We start from the raw sequence: 8,998 nt of genomic DNA on the forward strand, positions 1-8,998 counted from the left end.
GGAACAATATATGTATAAGATGATATGATAAGACACTAACATGTTTATGGCACTGATTCCCTCACTAGAGGGCCGGGTATGGTATGATATATATGATGATACGATATGATGACATGATGATATGATGATGGAACCGAGTCCCATGATAGGCTGGGTACTATATAAATGTACACTACTCTTTTGATCGAGTCCCTCACTAAAGGGATGGATATAGTATATAGGTATGCATATGAAAATATAGTGATGCATTTGTAGCATCGAACCCCACAACGGGCCAGGTACGGTATGTGACAATGATGCACATGACTTTATTTCCTAAGATGCAGGTACAGTGATTTATTAACTGTCATACTTGTCTCCTGCATCCCTATTTTAGCTGTAATCTCCTTATGATACTTTATGCTTTACATACTCAGTACATATATTGTACTGACCCCTTTTCTTTGAGGGGCTATATTTTATGCTCACAGGTACAAACACATGATTTGGGGATCCGCCAGCTTAGGATTCCACTCAATGAGTTTGGGAAGAGCTCTATTGTATCAGAGCCTAGCTTTTGGTAATCTTTGATGTATATATTTGTTTATTCAGGGGTACGACGGGGGCCCTGTCCCACCATATATTACCGTTAATATTTCTAGAGGTCTGTAGATATGTGTGTGAGTGGTGTATATATGTGTGTGCAATTGTGTCCATATGACTTATGTTTTGGGATGTTCCCTTTGTCGTGATAGCCTTATCGGCTCGCGTATGTGTTTATGATGGAATGACCCCATATGCTATGATAGCCTTGTCAGCTTATGTGTTATGTTGCCTATTGATACATTGGGACCCCTCCCTCAGGATATAGTTTGTGCAAATATGTGATCATACGACAAGTCTACTTACAGTTAACATGGGTATACGCAAGTGTCCAGCTTGGACACCCATCCCGGCCTACGTCGTTGGGTCGTGAAAAAAATGGTATCATAGCAGTTTATCCTCAGAGTGTCTACAGACCGTGTCTAGTAGAATTTTGTTTATCGGCGTGTTGTGCACCATATCTATAAATAAGAGGCTACAGGATATTTAGGATGTTGTCCTTCTTCCTTGTCTTACATCATGCGATAGAGCTATGTTATTAAGATGATCTCTCACTAACATACCATTATATTTACAGCGATGCCTCCAAGGAAAGCAACAACTGGCCAGAAGGGAAAGTCAGTAGCGAGTGAAACGAGTCAGACCCTGAGAGTTACTAGGTCTCATGCCCAGTCTATACCGGGAATTAATCTCCAGTCGGCAAGATCTACTACGCCGCCACATCCAGAGGAGCTTAGAGAAGTAGCAACTATGGCTCCTAAGACCCCAGTACTTGAGCCTCCATCCCCATAGCCAAGCTAGAGGATAGGGCCATGAGAGATGTAGTTTAGTTGTTAACCAGATTAATGTCCAGGAGTCGGTTAGAGCTCCAGGGTTTTAGGTTCGTAGATGAGCAAGGGTTTGCATCAGTCAAGGCTACTTTTACCTTAGTGTCCTCATTGTGGTAGGACTCATTTTGAGAAATGCCGTTTTGCTACAGGTGCTTGTTTTACCTGCGGCCGTCAAGGCCATTTTATGAGAGAGTATTCATTCATGGGTAAACCAAGTGGTGCAACTCAGCCTACTGGGTCAGTTGCTGGTTTTTCTTCTTTGGTGGCTACGCGCCCTATGGGGTAGGGTATTCATACATCAGCAGGCCGTGGTAGAGGCCGTGGTGGACCTTCTAGTTCTAGCGGTCCTTCGAATCACATCTATGCTTTATCTAGCGGACAGGATCAGGAGACATCACCAAATGTAGTTACAAGTATATTACAAATCTTCTTTCGGGATGTATATGCATTGATAGATCCAAACTCTACCTTATCATATATAACTCCTTTTGTTGCTAGTAGGGTCAGAATAAAACTTGAATTAACGAACCCATTTGAGGTAGATACACCAATAGAAGACTCTATTATGGTAAAGTAAATATATACAAATATTGCTCGGTGGGTATATGTAGTCATCATAACTTGGTTGATTTATGGGAGAGATGATAAGGAAATTCTTACGGAAGCACCCAAAGAGAGACATTAGTAATTGAATATAAGAATGGAACGAAACGAGAATGTATAGTTATAAATTTAAAGGCGTAGTACAATGACATGGTGATTAGGTAAAACCGTTATTGAGGTAAAATTGGTATGTTGTTGAGAAAGTTAGCATCGGGTACACGACAAGGGTGAAAGCTCATGAGGCATAAAAACGTATTGTGTATATATGACTCCACCTTGTAAAATAGTAAGATCCTTCGAGGATAAGAGAATGTAGATTTGCAAAACAACTGATGCATTGCAAATTTATTAGAGGAAAAAATGGTATCCATTGGAATAAAGATAGGGTTATGATAAATCTTGAACCACATGTCCTCCTAATATAAGTACTCCCGAATGGGGAATTTGAAACGATTATAAGCACTAGTGAATTACTGATTGGGATGAATGTAATGTGGCTTTGAATAAACTGCTACACTAATTATATGACTCGAGTATCAATAATTAGACTAGGTTTCATACTATATATCGAGAATTCTAAGCACCCTATGATTGTGTTAAGGATGGTTTTGTACATGGATAACCTAAAGTATAGATGATATAAAGGAAGATATGGATATGGTGCAGTATACCAAAGGTTTTGAAAAAGAATCATATGTATTTGAGAAGTTGAAAATAAACAGAGAATGACATGGGTACATCCTAAAAGGGGGAAGTGGATATGAGAAATACAAGTGTGAGATGAAATCAATCGACACTACGAGGTGTTAATGTGAACACTTAAACTTTAAGAGAGAACCCATGCTGGAACTAGTTAGCAAGATCTAAAAGCCAGCAATAGACAGGTAGAAGCCAAGATACTATCTGGGACAGTGCTGAGGATTATTGGTAAAGACCTCAAACAGTATAACATCAAAGGATGGGTGCAAACAAAAGGGATGAATACGATAAGAGAGTAATAATGAGTAACTTAAAGATACTATAAAGGATATTAAGAATATACTTGACTAAAGGTTAAGATGTTGGCAACTAAGTTATTGGCTACTGATGTGGTGATATACAAGCAGCAAAAGAGAAAAGATAAGAAATCTCTCCTATGGTAGAATATGAGAAGACTTAAGGGTAAGTAAAGAAAGTAAAACAAGTGTGACAACATAGACCGCGAGTGTGTGTCAGTATAATAGAAATATGTGAAGCAGAATAAGATAAGAGAAGGAAAGACTAGGATGCGAGCTGAACATATTTTGTACAAACTGTATCAGAATAATTATGTAACCTACGAGTAATGGTATGCTAAAAGTAAGACCAAGTGATTATCCGATAAAAAGAAGTATGTGATTGCTATATTCGAATACATTAAGGAAAAGTATAAGATGGTTTGAGGAAAAACCATTAAGATGTAGTCAGTATTAAGGATAAAAGCCATAGTAGAGCCCTGACATCAACTGAAGGAAGTAAGAGACAATACCGGTTTACATAAAGACTAATATGGTTATGCTAAGGTATCTTTTAGGCTGATTTAAGCAGCTACTCATGTTCATGTAAAGACTAGCATATGATGTATGGTAAGAGAACTAAAAAGAAAATCTAAGTAAAGGCGCAGTAGAATATGCCTAGAGTGTTACAAGTTGGGTTAAGAGAAATTGTGAAATAACTTAAATAAGATTGAGTATCAAAAGCATGGTGGACTATTACGAGATGGAAATCCCGACTTAGAAATGGGAAGCAATTAATATGAATTTTATTACAGGCTTACCTCGCACTCTATGGAAGTATGAGTCCATATGGGTTGTGTAGATGGCTGACAAAATCAGCCCATTTCCTTCCAGTCAGTACTACATGTTCAGCTGAGGATTATGAGAGATTATATATTGAGGAAACAGTAAGATTTCACGAGGTTCCCACATCTATTATCTCAAACAGGGAAGTTCAATTTACAACTAGCTGCTGGAGATCATTCCAGAAGGGATTGGGAACACCGGTGAGTCTTAGTATGACATTTCTCCCTTAGACTAATGGATAGACCGAGCACATTGTTTAGACACTAAAATATATATTGCGGGCTTGCGTTACTTCAGAGGTAGTTGGGATGATCATTTGCCACTTATTGAGTCTGCCTATAATAATAACTATCACTCTAGCATCTAAATGGCCCCATATGAGGCTTTATATGGTAGGAAGTATAGGTCACTTAGTTGTTGGGTTGATGTTGGTGAGACTACACTCATAGGCCCAGGCATGATCCAGCAAGCTAGTGATAAAGTAAAGCTCATTCAGGATAAACTATTAACAACCCAAAGTCGATAGAAGTCATACGAAGTTTGAGGTTGAGGATTGGGTGTTCTTGAAAGCGTCACCCAAGAAGAGGGGTAATAAAATTCGGCAAGAAAGGGAACCTTGGCCTGACATATGTTGTCCCTTATCAGATCATTCGTAGAATAGGCAAAGGTTCCTATGAGTTGGACCTACCATCTGATTTTGAAGATAATATATCCAGTTCTTTCATGTCAAGGTTCCACCAATGTATAAGTGAATTCTTCCAGAATATTCTCCAAGGATGGGGTCCACATAATAGAGAAGTTATCCTACAAGGAGAAACCTATCACCATCTGGGATTGGCAAATTAGAAGGTTACGAACTAAGGACGTGGCTTCTGTCAAAGTATTATGGCGAAACAAAAATAAAGAAGGGATGACCTAAGAAGCCAAAAGAGAGATAGAGAAGAGATATCAGTACTTGTTCCCTATGTGTACAGGAAATCTAAGCTCTTAAGTTGATTATATTGTCTAATAAGAGGCTTATGGATGAAAACTATTATAGAGATTTTCCGAAATCCTTTTGAGGCCTTATGAGACTAGTTAACATTCGAGGACGAATGTTCTAAAGGGGGGAAGAATGTTATACCCTGCACTTTTGTATATTGGAAATTATTTTTTTCTTTTTCTTCTAGAACATTTTCATATGATCCACTCTATTTATGAAGTTCTATGTGAGTAGAGACGGTTAAAAATAGGTTTAGAGGGATTGGAAAGGAGTTGGAGGGAAAGTAGTGAGTCATGGTCATCGACCTACTTGCATGAGATACCGACTTGGATGTCTTACATACTTCAACTATTTGAGCACATACTGAGCTTACGTAGAAAGGATTACATAGGTTCTTAAAGTAAGATAAAATTACGAACCTACGAAAAAAAAAGAGGACACGTGGAAGCATAATGAGAAGACGTGTGGCAACATAAGGAAAAGATATGTGGTAGCATAAGGAGAGGCCATGTGGCAGAAGGTGATGCACCTACTTGGACCAAGTAGGTGATGCACCTTCTTGGGTGGACCCCACCCTGCCATATGGTAGCCTTAGAGTAGGCGCATGGGTGCGGTAGCCCAATAAGGGCTGAACACATGTCACCCTTAGGGGATGACACATGTCACCCTTAGGGGATGACATCTGTCACCTTCTAAGGAGGAGTATATATATGTATAAAGATGACTACTCTCTCATAATATTCATCTTATACTTAGTAAAGAAATTAGAGAAATTAAGAGGAAGAGAAAAGAGAGCAACAGTTTGTGCCTCCAAGGTAAGCCTTTGATTTTTCTTCATAAATTAATTATCTAAGCTATTCTTAGATTAGGTAACGGTGTTTAATAGCGTAAATTACTTGTTTGGGGCAGCAAGATAGTACAATGAGCAACAACCAAAGTTTTAGATGCGTTAAGGAGCTTTCGAGGTCAAGTTTTGGCAAGATAAAGTTCTTTCTTTCAAATTAGAGTTAATGACGTTGTAATGGAAGGATTAATTGTTTTAAATGAAGTTGTAAGTAAGAGAATTGCATAATTATGATTAATGTTGTGAATGAACAGAATTGAAGTCGTTCTAGTTGGATTAAAGTTGAGTAGTATTGTTATTAACATGGTGTTGCGTTAGAAGTTTATTTGTGTGAGTTAAAGGGATGGAAACGTGATTCAAAAGGGGTGTGGGTGCTTTTTGTTGCAGCCACATAATGTCCCATTTCGAGTGGTTACGATTTTGCGGAATAAGGATTGAAAACCCTATTCTAGTGTCGTGGTTTTGGGCAAGCTGTTGGAGCTTGTATTGCGTAATGTTGAAGTGATTTACTTGTACATTACTATTGGTTGTTTTTGTTGATATGGATGTACCAATCGGAGGTATAATTGGAAGTTTGGATAGGGCGAGTTATAGGGGAGATGCTGCCCAATTTCCGTTAACTTCTTAACTAACTAATTGACTTGTCGAGGAAAAGCGAATAAGGAAATGATGCCTATAAATGATTGATTGTAGATATTGAAGCTGAAAAGTCGAGGGTTATTAATATTAGCATCACTTTTTTGTTGAATAGGTTTATAAGGCGACGAAGGAAGCGTGGTTACGATTAATCCATAAGAGGTATGTGAAGCTATCCTTCTTTTCTCTTGGCATGTCTTAGCCATAAGTTGTTGGTATATGTAATGTGGGGGTAATTTCATTCATGTAATTCCAAGTATAATTCATAAATCTTATCCACTTCTTGATGTTAGAACTCTTACAATAATTAAGTTAATGCCTTTCAAGTCTTTTATGTGATGAAAAGTAGTACATATAAAGCCTATCTCTTCTTTCTTTTGGAATGTCTTAAATGTAAGTGAAATGATATATGATATGAGTTTGGAGGTAATTCCATTCATAAGCTCCGAGCATAAATCGTGACTCTTAATCTCTTTCGAATGTTAAAGTTCTTAAAGTAGTTGAGCTACTACTCTCGAGCCTTCTATATGTTAAATAATAATTGGAGGTATAGGTTCCTATTCCTAAAGGCTCTATGATGATAAATGTCTCTGATTGCATAAGCTGTTTAGCGTGGTCTTGATACCTGTCTATGATTCCTGAGGCCCCAATTGATATGATCCCTAATGATATTTAGAGGGTACTTGAGACAATTACTACCCTGGTCTTCAAGTGACGGTTCACTTGACTGTTTCATTGGGTCTCAGATGATGGTTTAGTTTCATATGGTTTCTCACTACTCTGCTCGTGTATATTGTAACACATCTTTCACCGAGTCCCCTAATGGGCCGGGAATAATATCGGGCACAACTTTAATATATTTTCATCGTGTCCCGGGCCGGGTATGGTATATGCAGACGATGATATGATGAGATAATATAATGAGATGATATGATGATATAATTATTCACTGAGTCCCAGGCTGGGAACGATATATGTATACAATGATATGATGGGACACTGACATAGTTATGGCACCAATTCCCTCACTAGAGGTCCGGGTATGGTATGATATATATGATGATACGACATGATGACATAATGATATGATGATGGCACCGAGTCCTATGATGGGCCGGGTATGATATAAATATATACTACTCTCTTCAACGAGTCCCTCACTAAAAGGCCGAATATAGTATATAGGCATGCATATGAAAATATAGTGATATATTTGTAGCACCAAACCCCACAACGGGCTAGGTACGGTATGTGATAACGATGCACATGACTTTATTTCCTATGATGCAGGTACAGTGATTTGTTAACTGTCATACTTGTCTCCTACATCCCTATTTCAGCTATAATCTCCTTATGATGTTTTATTCTTTACATACTAAATACATATATCGTACTGACCCCCTTTCTTCGGGGGCTGCATTTCATGCCCACAGATACAGACATGTGATTTGGGGATCCGCCAGCTTAGTATTCCACTTAGCGAGTTTGGGAAGAGTTCCATTGTATTAGAGCCTAGCTTTTGATACTGAACTTTCATGTATATATATATATATTTATTCAAGGGTACGGTGGGGGCCCTGTCCTGCCATATGTTACCGTTAATATTCTTAGAGGTCTGTAGATATATGTGTGAGTGGTGTATATATGTGTGTGCAATTGTGTCCATATGACTTATATTTTGGGCTGTTCCTTTTGTCTTGGTAGCCTTTTCGGCTCGCGTATGTGTTTAAGATGAAACGACCCTGCATGCTATGATAGCCTCATCGGTTTATATATTATGTTGCCTATTATTAAGTTGGGACCCCCCTTAGGAGATAGTTTGTGCCAATATGTGAGCATACAATAGGTATACTTATAGTTAATAGGGGTATACGCGAGTGTCCATCTTGGACATCCATCACGGCCTACGGGGTTGGGTCTTGACAATTTAGGTCAATCCTCGAAATACTGAAGCAGTTAGGAACTGACCTAGACCCTTCTCTCCTTCATATATTATAATTTTCTTAGGTTTAGCTAGATATTATAGATGATTTTCGAAGGGTTTTCCTCTATTACTTGTCTTATATCTAGATTGACTCAAAATAAGGTCAAATTTCAATGGTCCAAAGCTTACAAGAAAAATTTTCAAGAGTTGAAGACTCACCTCACTTCAGCTCCAATTTTGACTTTAACAAATAGTTCATATGGGTTTGTAGTTTATTGTAATGCATCAATCTTGGTTGCATATTGATACAACAAACAGTAAGGTCATAACTGTCATGACCCAAAATCAAATGTGATGACACTTGTTCTATCTCACCAGGATAAGTCAGCCTAAATCCAATATATTCAGAAAATAATATAGAAGAAATCAGTAGATGATGTAAACAAAAATGAAAGTCTTTAGTTATCTCAAAATAACCCCCAAAACCTAGTTGTCACGTGTACAAACCTCTACCAAATAAAGAATGTCACAATAAATACAAGTCTCACATATCTTTGTTTTTTAATAGAACAAAGCATAATATAAGGGACAAGAGAGTGTGCCGGATATCAAACAACTGCCTCTCCAAATTTCTTCAAAGCCTTGACTGAATAGGAAAAGGAAACTACACACAGTCTAGGCTGGAAACCTACACAAGTGTTGAAGAAAGGAGTGATTACCAAACAACACGTTACTCAGCAAACCAACTAAAAAAACAAGGCAAATATAATAGAACAC

Source organism: Solanum dulcamara, chromosome 6 (assembly GCF_947179165.1).
Source record: "Solanum dulcamara chromosome 6, daSolDulc1.2, whole genome shotgun sequence".
Lineage (NCBI taxonomy): Eukaryota > Viridiplantae > Streptophyta > Magnoliopsida > Solanales > Solanaceae > Solanum > Solanum dulcamara.